Genomic DNA, 15,002 nt, shown 5'->3' with positions numbered 1-15,002 from the left:
TCGTTTTGAAAATCCTTGCTAAAGTCTGTGTGTCCAGTGTACATATCGACTTTACCACTCTGCAGGGAGTTACAAAATTACCTTCCCTAAAAACAACACAAAAGAAGGCAGTGAAAAAAATAACCCAAAAACCATACAAATGCATACATTTTCTGGTGCTTTTCCGTGCTACCCTGTTAAAAATGACCTGAACCTGATCAGGTTCTGATCATTTTCAATGGTGTAACTTGTAGGACCAAAGTGAGCCCTTCCTCCCTACAAGCTTTTTTTAACCAAACGGTACAGTTTACTGGATGTTTTCATGCCTACTGATAGACAGATGGATGGATTTCGTTACCGTTAGAGCACTTTTGCACCCTGTGTTGAAAGAGCACACAAAAAAAAAAAATGGAAAAGAACTTTGAAGAAAAAAATATATATCAAAGTATCTTACCTGTTTGCAAAGAAAAATGTTGGTTTTTCTGGTAATTGACTTTGGAATGGAGCATTAAGCAGAGGCTGACTGTCAAGTTCCTAGACATACTGTACTGTTCCTTTTCACAGTGGGATTATGTTTCTCGAGTAATAGATTTACATGGGTGCTGACTAATTATCTGTAATTGACTGCCTTCGCCTTCGCAAAATCCTAGCGCCCAAGCAGCGCTCCACACAGAACTGCTTTGTTAAACTTCTAATCTGGCAGAAGAGAAACTATAATTAGAACTTCCCTATTGGGGCAATATCCATAACAACAGGGCGCATATCACAGCAGTGCTGACCTCAGCTTCCAAACTATTTATAATATGTGCCGCTGATGAATCTGGTTTACTTTTAAGGAGGTCTCAGGCGTGCAGCAAAGGGAAGAACATTAATGTTTCCTTCTTATCTATTTCTTATCTAATTCTAGCTCTGTAGGTGTTTGCTGACATGTGCCAGATGTATGTGAATGAATTTTTCTCCTCATCTATTGTACAACACAAGACTGCTTTATCCTGGAAACAATGTTAATTCATGTTCCAAAAAAAAAATAAATAAAAATTTAGCATTTGTAACCTGAAGATGGGGAGCCACTAGGCACTGCAGTAACACACAAGGCCCGTGCCTCAGTTCTAAGTGCCAGTGGCCTGAATGCTGCTGTTCTCATGCCAGTGTCGGAGAACGGGCCACAGATCCTGCATTACATCTTTAGATTTGGAGAGAGATCGTCCCCCTCCAGCTTCCCAAATCAAATAAATATGGCCCGATGACACTCCCTCAAGGGGATTCTTGCTATGCACAAATGAACTTCTACCACCTTCAATAGTGCTATATTCTGCCCTGTCAGTTTTGTCTAATTTACTGCTTAAAGCTACTCAACAAAAATAAAACTCTCAAACTGAACCCCTCCAAACAACTATTATCACCAAGTACCCTACACTACAATATAGAAAATGTAAAACTATAAATATGGATAAAAATTATATAGCATTCCAAGTCTCCCCCTGCTCTTTTGGGATTCCAGCTCAAATTGAACCAACCTTCTTTAGGATATCGCACTAGGAGATTTCATTCCCTTATTTTTATGATCCCTCTCAACTCACATAGCCCAGTCATTGCAGCAACCGTCCTCTGCCAAGGGCTATGCACCAGGGGCTCCCCCCTTTTGAGCCCTGCAGTCATGGGCCCTAAATCCAGCCACTAGGTGTCACCATTGTGCGTTGACTATGACATCCTTCCGTTATCACCCAGAGGCTGTGAACACGGCCTCTACAGTATCCCCAGCCAATCCTAAAAGAGTGGAAGACGTGCGTCAGGGATCGAACCCAAAACATTCCACATGGCAGTGCACTGCACTGCTCACCAAGCCGACCCCAAAGGTTTTGTTTGCTGCAACTTGGGACCTTCTGCCAGAGGCGTGCTGTAGCTGACTGCCCTCTAAGTACCCCAACTTCTTCCCCTCTACCCCCCAAGAGGGTATCAGAGAGCTGGTGCGGACTCACATATTTGCTCTTGACATACCAGGATGTTAGACCACTGACAGGAGAAAGCTAGGAGTTCACTTGATTCGTAATAATTGTCTAATATTGAGGACATAACTTTTACTAACTTATTTCTTGTTTTGGAGATACAAGGGAAAAGGGGTGTTATATTTTACCATTGTAATACCCCTTCCTCCTGGGGTATTACCACTTTACCAACATCTTAGACAAACTTATTTTGTAACTTTGAAGTTAAACAATTAAGACCTGATTTTCAAAAGTATTTACCCATTAAAAATTGGGTTTCACATGGGTAAATGCACATTACCTGTGTAAGTGGGCTTTTGAAAATTGCTACAATATATGCCATTGAATTGTCAATAAGTTTTTCCCATGTTAAGTGCATTTTATACAGGTAACTGGCTTTTGAAAATTCCTACGATAGTATGTTACATTTACTTTACATGCATAACTCCTTTGAAAATTATCCTGATAGTATTTTTCATTCTATCACTATTTGAACCCCCCTATACCAACAAGGAAATCATAAAATGCACTGTCTTAAAGGAGCAGTACCTCTGAAATTTCTGTTCCCTATAATCCAGAGATGCCAAACTCCAGTCCTCAAGAGTCACAAACTTGTCTTGCTTTCAGTATAGCCAAAGTAAGCAAATTAATCAAACTCCTGGACTAAACACATGCAAATATATCTGACGGATAATCATGGCTACCCTGCCAACCAGGCATGTTTGTTGCCCTCGAGGAATGGATTTGCATACTCCAATCCCCTTCATATTAGCATTACCCAAATCCCTTACTGTATTTTCTTAATTTGGTTATAAACCCCTTTCCACCCCTCAAAACAAATATCCCCACAACGCGCAGGGGAAGTAGAACACAAGTCCACTAACAAGAAGGCTTTGTTGGTCTCAAGACAGCAAAAGCATTCTTTGCAAGATGTCCTGATGTTGGAATTAAAAGCGCTTTTAATTTTTTTTTCTTCTGCTGTATGCCTCCTGACACATTTACATAGTGAGAGACACACAAAGGAAAAAACACACACACACACTTCAGATTGTAACGCAGGACTCGGTGCTCCCTGGGGGGTTGGAATTAACTGTCCAGGGCACATTTTTAAAAACATAACTTTGAAAGTTCCTTCCTGCGAAATTCTCTTCTCTTCTTAGGTTCATAGATCGCCTTATTCCTCCATCAGGGAACCCAGAGTGGTTTATATCACATGAGACAGATACATCACTATAGCATAGTATAACACGTAGAAAAATTCTCTCATTCCAGTCTCAACCAAAAGGAAGAGAGTTCTCCATTTCTCCATTTGTCTTACACACAATTTAATTGAAAACAGCTCCTGCTCCTTCCTCTCAAGGTCCCCTTCTATTTTCTTTTAATACATTTCTTAGATGTTTATGCTTTTTGGAATATAAAACATGCAGCCTTTGTTTGTGTCAACGCTTCTTTTTTAGCAATCTCCTTCTTTGTTTATTCTTCAGGACTCTAACAAGGATCAACACAGTAGCACACAGATTTATTCAGATTCTATTTTTTGGAAGGAGAAATGCACCAATTAAGCATCTTGAGTTTTCCTACCAACAGCATATTGCTGTGACATTCTCTAAGCCTCCCATCCCCATCCCCCTTCTCTTCCTCCAGCAACCATCCCCATCTCAGCCCAAAGCACATGCTAACATGTATTTATTTAAAACTGTTTATATACAGCTACCCCAGCAGCAGAACTGCCAAAAGCAGTAAACAAATACCATCAGCATCATATAAAACAGAAAAACAAGAAACAGCAAACTCAACATTAGAGAAATGATTTAAAAATAGTGGACACAGCTCTACCCTGCAGATGCTTGAAAAATTCTCAAAAGGCCTCAAAACGGTCTGCTCCTCCCGACTGCCATCTATAACCCACGGTCAGCCCAGACCACCCTTACCCACAAAGCTGCCAAGGCAAACTAGCCAGCCTAGAAACCTTAAGACATTTAGGGTTTTATAATATTCTCAATTTTGTTTTTCTCACAATGAAAACTCCTTTTGAGAAAAGGGCAATTATTATGCCAGTTGACTCTAGGAATGGAAAATAAAACAAAACAAAACAAAAAACTAGTCCTATGTGAGTTATATGTTGTTTTGTGATTCTTTTGATCCATATTCTCTATGCATGGCTGTTGAAATCATTTATCAATCAAACTCTAATTCTCACTTAGAGGCTGGGATGTACAAAAGCACACCAAATTTGCAAATGCAATTTCACATGCTAAAATAGCCAATAGAGTAACACTTGCTATCAATGATTTAAATCACAAAATTTAGCATTTCTAAATTTGGCTGCACTTGCTATGCACAATAGGTAATGAACTGCTTTGCATAATTATGCAACACAATATCTATCTTTACACAGCTGATTATTGTGTGCAAAAACATGTAAATTAGCATTTTCCTGCAAAATTTAACTAAACCTGAGAGAGATGTAGTAAGTCCTTTTGCACTGACGTCCATTATTTTATACAAAAAAAATTGCTGCAAACAGGCTTTGCATATTATGTAAATAGGCTGGTAGCATGAATAAAAGGCACACTTTACTGGCCCATTCCTGCATGGGCCTCACGTTCTGAATTACAACTCACCATCATCCTAAATGTGCAACTGCAGACTGGCTCTGACTGACTAGGCATCTGATTTTCTAAGGTTTTCCCCATGGATACAGAATGAGACAAAATTCTTAGTAAATTAGGACCTAATTATTTCACAAAACCAAAGAGACTCTGCCAAAGCTGAAAATGACACATCTCCTTCTTGCCAAGGCGGGCCCCCACGTCTGCCAGCATAAGTTCATGGTAGAAAAAAAGACTGTAAACTGCAAATCACTGTCACTACACAGTAGGGTGACCACATTTTCTGGTCAGGAAACCAAGCTGCTGACTTCTTGGAGGGAAAGTAGGGCTTTCCCCTTCTCAGTATTAAACTTGTGGTCAAATGAAGAGAAATGGATTCTTAATGAGTTACAATCTATAATTTGTTCTGCTTGGCATTTGCACATCTCATGCACCGTAGTGAAACTCCTGATGGTTAGCAAAAAGGTATTTCTCAGACTCTGGCTATAAGAATTTGTTTCTTTTCAAAATTAGATTCTCAGTCTACATCCAGCCAGTTAACACAATTGTAGATTAATGTTAAAAGCTGTAATTATTAGCACTTGCATTTCTGTATCGAGTTTCATTCAAGCAGGATCTCAAAACACTGCTATAGCTATTTCACAGTAATACATTAGGGATGTTTCCCAAGTGGCGACAATTATTCTTGAAGTTGCTGGTTACTTACTAAAATGGGTTGCAGAAGGCAGAAAGGAGGAAACCATATTAGCTTGTCAAAACATAAAGGCATCTATTTTACTAAGGTGCAACACGCATTGTTTACCGCAGCTCACACATCTTACAGGCAGACCCGGTAAAGCATGCTCAGCTGAGCGCAGTGTTTAACCCCAAAATCGGAGCAGCCTTGGAGGGAACTTTCCTTCCGCTCCTCCCCACCTTCCCCTATCTAACCCACCCCCCAGCCCTACCTAAATCCCCCCCCCACACCTTTGTTGTCTTAGTTACGCCTCTGGCAGGCGTAATTTGCGCGAGCCGGCCAGCTGCCGGCGCGCAATCCTCCGGCATGGCCTCCGTGCCGGAGACCTCGGTCCTGCCCCCAAACTGACACCCTGCCCATGCCCCACCCCTTTTTCAAAGCCCTGGGACACATGCGCATCCCGGGGTTTGTGCGCGTCGCCGAGCCTATGCAAAATAGGCTCGGCGACGCACAGGGGCACTTTCTCGGGGTTATGCGTGTAAGATACTCGCGTAACCCTTTGAAAATCTGCCCCTAAGGGGTTTAGCGCCTCCAAACCCTCCCGAAACTAATAGCGCTCATCACGTGCAAATACATGTTGATGAGGCTATTAGGTATTCGCCCCAGATACAGGAAAAAAAATGTTCGCCTGATCATGGCATTTTATGCTCAGAAATTAACACCTGCTCTTGAGCAAGCGTTGATTTCTGAGCAGCCCCAAAAAAATATTATGTCTTCTGACATAATATTGTGGCAATATTAAGTCGGAGGAAGCAAAAGGTTATAAAAAATTAAAAAAAAAAAAAAAAATTGTGCCGTAGTTAGGTTAGGAAAACGGATGTTTAATTTTACGAACATCCATTTTCCAAACCCACTGACAGCCACCTCACCTGGGCTTCTGCTGCTAAGGAGGCGCTGGGGGCATGCTACTGTCCCTAGTCCCTCCGTTTTAGCACGACCCCTCGTTTAAATACTGTATCATGCACTCAGGAGAGGAGGCAGGGCGTGTGTTAGGAAAGCAGCGCTCAACACCAAGGGCCTGTTTTCTGTGCAACCTTACTGTATCGGCCTGGAAGTAAATAGACCCTACTTGGCTAGCGATGTTAACCTTCAAAGTCCTTTCCTCGAGCTTGTATTAATAAACCAAGTATTTGTGTATTTAGATTGTTTTATATTCCACTTTTCAGCCCTTCAAAGCAGATTATATTCAGGTATTGTAGATATTTCCCTTTCCCCAGAGGGCTTACAATCTGATTTTGTACCCAAGGCACAAAGAGCGACAGTGGGATTTGAACCCTAGTTTCCCCTAGGTCATGACCTGCTGCTCTAACCACTAGGCTACTCCTCCACTCACACAATAGCTCCCACGGCCTGGGTTTAAAAATGTACTCCCAGTGTCCAAAACCAAGCCTTCGGCTGAGGAACATGAGCTAGACAAGTGTTGTACAGTGAAGCAATGCTAAACCATTCAAGGGTTTGTCTGCTTTCAAAACCTTTTGCCCTTGAAAGGTCTCCAAGAAGTTAGGAATTGGGGAAAAAAAACATTCTCACTGAAAATACTGCTCTCGAAGATGAGAAGTTTTCCCTTTGGAACACATTCTTTCAATGGAAACTGTCAGGAAGACTGGAATTCAGCCTGGAAAGCTGCAGTGAATTTGAAAAGGTTACAATCTCAGTGGATTAAGCACAGGCAATTGCCTCTGGCACCAAATTTTGAAGTCACCACATATCCACAGGCCAAAGAGATGCCAGATTCTGCTGGCACAGCTTCAAAGAGGCACCCATCGCTTGGCACTGCCTACGGGTGCCACAATCTTAAATCCAGCCCTGATAGAAGAGGCTCAAATAATGGCTAGGATGGGCATCAAAGCTTTACCCACAGTTTTAATCCCCCAGTTCATATGGATCTCTTTTCCTGGACTCTCCTTTCCTTTATCTGTAGCCTTTTCTTCTCATTTTCTGAGAGAGAATGTACTTCAAGGGAGCAATTTTCATTCGGGATTCTCCATGGGTAAATGGGTGTTTAACTTCAAAGTATGGAGAGCGATAGTTTATTTTTAATGTCCTGTATGTACTTCTGCAATGATGAAATGACCACTGTAACTCTGTGGCTTCTCATGTACCCGCAGGCCCTACCAGGCAAGATGTTGTCAAAGCCAGTTTCCCTTTAAATCTGGGCTTGCGGTCCAAGAGTTTGCAAAATATTTTCAGTTAGCATTAACTTAGTTTCAACATTTTTTATTGGGAATTTTGTAGCACTAATGAGAGCACTACACAGCTGACCAATGCTTTCTGTCTCTCTGTCAGTGGGAAACAAACTGCAAAGAACCCCGTTTTTACCTCTGACATTGTTCACTAAGACACACAAGGCAAGCTATGCAATATATTTGTCTGCATAAGAAAGAATCTGCTGTTATACAAGGCCCCCTCGGGATAGGATGAGCAAAGAGATCAGATGGCTTGGATCCATCATCAGCCCCAGGGAAACAGTCACATTTCATTTTGCAGTGGTGCTGTAAAAATGTCAAGTGCATCTTTCTGAAATTGCATAACCAAGTGCCATGTCTTATAAAATTTATTTCAGATTATAGAGGCATTTCACTGGCAAAATGAAAATCACTGAGACCACCCCATGGCTCAGCCGTGGCACTGCTGCAATTATCAGCAGCTCCAATTCTTTTGCCAATCCATTCCTGGATTTTCCCCATTGCATGCAGGCATTTGTAGTCCTGCATTTTTTTTTTAGGGAAATCAGAACTACGAGGCCATGTAAACAATGTAATAAAATCTGGACTAGATCAGCCTGTGTTGGGGAAAACAATGGGAGTCCATCAGAGTCTCTTGTCTGCTGAGAACCTTGGGGTGTAACTACATCATGGACACAATACACTGCCCAGCCCTGAATGGGAGGAAAACACTGGAGATGATTAACCCTGCAGGGGGGACATGCAAGCTGTATTAAAGAGTTCAGTTCTTAGCAGGCAAGGGGATTGGAACTATCTTGAGAATTTCCTTTTGGGGAAGAATTGAGAATTAGGGTGAACACAAAAAGGGTTTTGGTTTTCTTGGAAAACATTTTGCACAGGTTCAGGCAAAAAACTCTGATCCAGTTATAGTGTCCAAAAATGTTTGCGAGGCAAAAGGAAGAAGCTAGCTAAGGACACAAGCCTACAGAAATGTTCCCACACAGCCCAAGAGGCCTATGTGGTGCGTCATTCTTATGGTTCCCTTAGAAGACGTTTACTTCTGTCACTGCCACGTCAATATTGTGCCATCTTCCCCACATGGGTACATCCTGGGGGCCGTGACTTTGCATTCCATGTTAGTCTGGAGCAGCCGCAATACACCATGTGCAAAAGATGTCCGAGTCCTGAGATACACTTATGTTCTGTGCTACTTAAGCTGTGGCTGCACAAAGAAGTACAGAGAAAAAAAGTCATATGACTCCTATTTTATTTTTATTTTTTTGCTGAATGGAATCCTTATATAAAAATGTATACACATCTACTAATAAACTCAACATCCAGGTCATGCTGGACACAGACAGACTACAGTTTTCCAATCAATGAAAGTGGACACTTCTGTCCATTACTAAATACTTACAGGCAATTCATAAATCGCTTTTGCAGCGGGCGGGGGTGGGGGGGGGGAAGGGTCATTACGTTCTTTTGTTGAAAGTGTGCTTTTAATCTGCATGGAGATTCAGCCTTCCTCAGCCCAGAGATGGTGCTGGTGTGCACAGAGAGTTGCACACCAGCACCGTGACACCGTATTCCAGACAGGCCCCCCCCTGGGGCTCTTTCGCTGGCATGCACCAGCTTTCTGAAGACCCTCGGCTACCACTGCTGCTTTAATTATAATATGCGGCCAGTCATCAGTTCAACAGAAGCAGAAGGGGCCATTTCCATACAATTACTAGTGCATAAACGATGTGGAAAGCTAATTGCTTCTCAGAGCAGCAGTGTTAGCTAGATTTGCTCAAACTATCAATTGATGTGCTCCCGGATTTTGCCACCTCCTCTTCAGGCCTTACTTCTAGGTTTTTCCTTTTTGGTTCTAGGATACTTTACGAGGCTCATTTTCAAAGACAGTGAAGTGTCTGGGTACATTTTACCTGCAGACTTTCCACACATTTTCAACATATTCGCACTGAGGCACCCTTTTTGTTCTGAAAATTCTCGGCAGGCAGGCAGGCAGGCACACAACCTCCCCTAGATAGTTACAGCTGTTCTTAGCATGAAGTTACTCATGCATGTGCCTTAAAGTACAGGGTGCCCAACTTTCAGAACCGTTCGCAGGACACCAATTGCGTATTGGCCCACAGAGCTTTATACTAGTATTTTATAAACTGTATGGCGGGAGCTACGCATCTTGTAAAATATCATGTGTTTCTGCTCTGAAAGTACTCACTTAAGTTTCAGCATGTGCCAATATCTGTCGTGCATCGCACTAGGATCGCAGTAGAAGCACACTGGGATCGCAGCTGGATAGTCCTTAGAAAAGTTATCGGGAGGGATCTTGGGGGTTAACATTATGCTGAATCATGGGTGAGTGGGGGTGGGGGGGGGGGGGGGGAGATCCGAGCCAAGCCTTAAAAGCTTGATTTCTAGAAAATTCTTTAAGGGGTTTGGGAGTGGGGACTCCGATTTTTCAGTGATTGGGGGAAGGCTGGAAATAGGGCCACCAGGCACATGCTTGAGCTTTTTTCAATCTCATCGCTTGAATATAGCTTAAGTAGTCTAAAGTCATCCGGCCACATGAGGCCAGATAACTTTAAACCTAACCAGTGGTATTCAAAAGATAGCCGGTTAGGTTTAAATTTAACCAAGTAAATCGGAGATATTCAGCAGGATATTTATCCCACTAAATGCCTGGAATAACTCATAGTTAAATAAGGTTTCCGTTGGAGGCTTGTTTCCACAGAGTACATTCAGTTGAGTGACATACCATCTGTCTGATTAAATAATAAAGAGTTTAAAAAAAAATGCCGTGTACCGCCTTGAGCCAAAATTGGAAAGGTAGTCTAAAATTTCTATTTATTTATTTAAAAGATTTATATCCTGCAAGACTCCAAAGGTTTGTGGCGGGACTATAATAAAACATGCATAAATCAGGTAAATTCTAGATCGGCAAATGAGGAGTTGCAGAGTGACTGCATTTAGGGGCAGGGATGGGGGAATTTTAATACCACAAAAAAAAAAAAAAATGAAACCGAATGAAATTGTGAACTGGTCTGTGGAGGGGGCATGATGGACTGAGACTTCAAAATTTATAAATTTACTACTTTAAGTCCTGTTTGGTTAACTTCATCAAAATTAGATTAGGGCACCTTTGAGCCTTTGTAGACATTTACACTAGAACAGGATGCATTAAGAGTCTAACAGATTGTGAGGATTATGTGGTGACATCTATGGAGATAATAATATTACTTTTCTTCTGTTATCTCCCCCCCCCCCCCCCAATACATCCTTTCCTGTGACTTCCATTCATTAGGCAAATTGCACTTATTTCTCCCCGTCTCCATCACCAACTTCAAACTCCAAGCTCTGCACCCTGCTGCACCGCATGCCTGGAATTGCCTTCTTGCGTACTCATGCTCCCTTTTTGGACATCTTCAAATACCACCTTTTCTTGAGGCTGCTTTTAAAAATCTAAAACCCCGGCTCTTCCTGATCAGAGCCTTATTGATTTTAACGATGTTTTTTGGTAGATGAGTAAATAAAGCGTGAATGGTATGTTGAAGCAAATGGGGGAGCCAATACAGTGACTTGAGAACAGTGGTTACATGGTTAAAAGAGACACTGGACGAAAAGTCATGCAGCCTGAGTGGAAAAGACCTTCTCTTCATGCAGTCGCTCTGGCGGAGAGCACTGTTAGCCCACGTTTGGCCGCGAGTTTTCGACGCGCTATTTTTACCCCTTATACAGTAAGGGGTAATGGCGCATTGAAAACGCGCAGCCAACCCCCCCGAAACTAATAGCGCCCGCAACATGCAAATGCATGTTGATGAGCCTATTAGTTATTCCCGTGCAATTCAGAAAGTAAAATGTGCAGCCAAGCCGCACATTTTACTTTCAGAAATTAACGCCTGCCTTTAGGCCGGCACCAGGGAAGTGTTCTCATGTTCAATGTTACTTAATGTTTAACTTATTGTTTAATGTGTCGCTCACTCGCGACTGTTCTGTTGTACTGTAAACCGGCGTGATCTGTATTTCATACAGGAATGTCGGTATATAAGAATTCAAAATAAATAAATAAATAAATAAATAAATACAGAGAAGCAGAAAAATCTGCTTTTCTGTACACCCTCTGACTTAATATCATAGTGATATTAAGTCGGAGGCCCCAAAAGTAAAAAAAAAAAATTTTTAAATTAAAAATTGGCCCGCAGCTCGGAAGACAGATGCTCAATTATGCCGGCATCCGTTTTCCAAACCCGTGGCTGTCAGCGGGTTCGAGAACAGACACCGGTAAAATTGAGCGTCGGCTGTCAAACCCGCTGACAGCCGCCGCTCCTGTCAAAAAGGAGGCGCTAGGGACGTGCTAGTGTCCCTAGTGCCTCTTTTTACCGCGGGCCCTCATTTGCATGCGGGCTGATACTAAATCACGCGCACAGGAGACTGGCCTGTGCGCGCGTCGGGAGAGCGGGTGCTCGCCGACTCTTCCGCACTTTTTTCTGTATCGGCCCAATAGTCATGAAAGGACTGGTACCGCAATTATTAAATATTGGAGAAATTACTTTAAAAAAGAGTTATGCCTTCAAAGTGTTCGCTGGTATACAAGTCATATTTTAATGATCTATAGGAACACATCACAAGTGGCCAGGAATCACATTGCTCATGAATCATTATCAGTGAGTTAATGAGTGACGTAAACCAAACGCGCATCCAATAGCAGGCTAACAGTGCGCTCCATTGGGTAAGGGAAAACGCGCATCCAATGGAGCGCACTGTTAGCCTGCTATTGAATGCGCGTTTTCCCTTACCCCTTATTCAGTAAGGGGAGGAAAACGCGCGTCCAATCCGCGGCACCTAATAGCGCCCTCAACATAGGCACCTAATAGGGCCATCAAATGCATGTTGAGGGCCCTATTAGGTATGCGCGCGCTATTCAGAAAGCAAAATGTGCAGCCAAGCTGCACATTTTACTTTCAGAAATTAGCGCCGACCCAAAGGTCGGCGCTAATTTCTTCCGGCACCGGGAAAGTGCACAGAAAAGCAGTACAAAAAAAAAAAAATTTGAATTCAGCCCGTGGCTGTCGGGCCAAAAACCGGACGCTCAATTTTGCCGGCGTCCGGTTTTCGAGCCTGTGGCTGTCAGCGAGCTCGAGAACCGATGCCAGCAAAATTGAGCGTTGGCTGTCAAACCCGCTGACAGCCGCCGCTCCGGGGCAAAAGGAGGTGCTAGGGACGCGCTAGGTTTTAAAGTTATCCAGGTAGATACCCAGACAACTGTTGAGTTAACCAGCTATATTCAAATTAAGAGGCTGAACTAGAAAACAAATAAAACTAGCAGGTAAAGCAGCCCAATCCCCTACCACAATAAAAAAAAGAATAAATAATGTTTGAAATACCTCCTGAATCTCTATTCCCTCCCCCCAGATCCCCCAAAAGATACAAAAAAATACTGCAGACCTCAGCTCAAGAAGACTGCTCCTCCCTCCCCCCCCAAAATCACACAATACATTTTGAATCCATGCCTCTTCCTGAAGCCTACCCTATCCCGCAATCCCAACCCAAACCCTCATGCACCACCCGGCGCCCCCAAAATCCCCTATGGCCACCAAGAGTTCGGTATAAGCATCGAGCTCCTGGCACATGCAGGACTGCTGTCATGAATATTTTTTCTGAGCAATGAATCAAATGAGTTTGGAAAAATACTCTATGACTTTAGAGTCAGAAGTATTCAGCCTGAATTGAATCTGCATGGAGTTTTATTTGAGAGAGACCAGGATTTGAAATATATTATCATCATCGTTTCCCCCCCTCACCCCTGTGTGCCTTGGAGATCATTCTCCACCTGCACTCATGCCCAGCAGAGAAGCCTGCATGTCTTATGCCAGTTAGGAGAGTGAGCCAGAGCTACATAGGTTGACTTGGGCTATATGAGTTTTCTGCCATTTAAGCTAGTAATGGGGATTTTGTGGTTGGTATTTGTAGCTGGGGACTGTACTTGTTATTTATCCTCATGTGAAAAGGTTATCTTCTACTTGTGATCAGCCATGCTCCAAACTGTTAGTACAAACAAAAAAACATCCTTTGAAATGTTTGCATGGTAATGGCAGAAGTCTAAAATGTAAGATGGGAGAATTAGAATGTATAGGACTTAATGAAAGGGTAGACATAACTGGTATCTAGAGACAAATGGGACAGTAATATACCAGGGTACAAATTATATAGCAATAAGAGTGGATCAACTTGGTGGAGGAGTGGTGCTTTATGTTAGGGATGGCATATAATCCAAATCGATAAAGATCCTGCAGGAGACTAAATACACAATAGAATCTCTATGGGTGGAAATTCCATTTATGTTAGGGAAAAGTATAGTGGTGGGGGTATACTACCTTCCATCTAGCTAAAATGAACAGACAATGAAATGCTAATAGAAATTAGGGAAACTTAACAAATTTGAAAGCACAGTAATAATGGGAGATTTCAATTACCCCAGTATTAACTGAGTAAATGTACATTAGGACATGCTAGGAAGATAAAAGTTTCTGGATGAAATAAATGGCTGCTTCATGGAGTAGTTGGTCCAGGAACCAAAGAGAGAGGGGAGCCACTTTAGACCTAATTCTTAGAGGAACGCAGGATTTGGTGTGAGAGGTAACTGTAGTGGGACCGATCATAGTGCCATCAAATTTGACTTAATGACTGGAGGGAGGACATTAAGTAAATCTACAGGTCTAGCATTAAACTTTCAAAAGGGAATGTGGGAATGAGCAGTGATTCCCACAGGCTTGGAGGCAGAAATTCAGTCTGACTCCAAGCCTTTCTTAAAACATAATCTTTATTCACAGCTTCAATCATATACACAACAGTAGACTGCTTTTACCTTCAGTCAGTGTACTTTCTGTACTCACAATTTGTACTGCTTCGTCTCAGCTCAGTGTTTGGACAGGATTAAGTTACAGAAGCTGCCTTCCATTCAGAGACCTGGGCCTAGTCTGGTTATCCCCACTTGGATCCAAGCTCTTATTCCCCAATCTCTGGTTATACCCTCTGATCCCCACCTGACCTGCAGGATCCCACCCATACAGCATACTCTTCTTAGTGGATTTAAGGTGGACCAGGCGCCAAGCCTGGACTTGCACAGGCAAATAGGCTAGGAGCACTGCCTCACATACCCCTCCCCTCAGTTTGGACTCGTTGGGCCAAGCATCCCTACTCTTTCCTAGATCCCATCCAGGAGAGTCTAAGACATCCCATTCCCCTTCCTGTGGCTTCCCACCAGCCATGCTTGGGAACGGAGACCTAGTGACATGCTCACCCCCCATCTCTTAGGGTTACCCTCGACAACGTCATGACCACTATCCAGTGTGCCATTCATAAAGTGCACATCCCCAGTCCTTTAACTAAGACCTTTGCTGGCTCCAGGTTCGAATTCCATCCAGATGGAACTTTATGGACCGACTAGGGAATCACCAGTGCTGGTTCCTCTACAACCAGCTGTGCCTTCTTCCTAGCATCTGGTACCTCTGATGTAGAGCCC

General features: G+C 42.8%; 1 protein-coding gene across 3 annotated transcripts in view; it reads right to left on the bottom strand.

Moving 5' to 3' along the window:
• Window positions 1–15,002, bottom strand: part of PKIG (cAMP-dependent protein kinase inhibitor gamma) — a 121,863-nt gene that overhangs the window by 22,514 nt on the left and 84,347 nt on the right. Inside the window, exon 1 of one of the 3 annotated variants that reach the window (XM_029613193.1) lies at window positions 434–661. The exons of the other annotated variants lie outside the window; for them this stretch is intronic. The gene's annotated coding sequence lies outside the window, so the exon portion shown is untranslated. Of the gene's footprint in view, window positions 1–433; window positions 662–15,002 lie in introns of those variants that run through there. 3 annotated transcript variants of the gene reach the window in all.

The sequence above is a fragment of the Rhinatrema bivittatum genome, chromosome 8 (assembly GCF_901001135.1).
Source record: "Rhinatrema bivittatum chromosome 8, aRhiBiv1.1, whole genome shotgun sequence".
Lineage (NCBI taxonomy): Eukaryota > Metazoa > Chordata > Amphibia > Gymnophiona > Rhinatrematidae > Rhinatrema > Rhinatrema bivittatum.
This window is presented reverse-complemented; position numbering and strand designations above follow the sequence as displayed.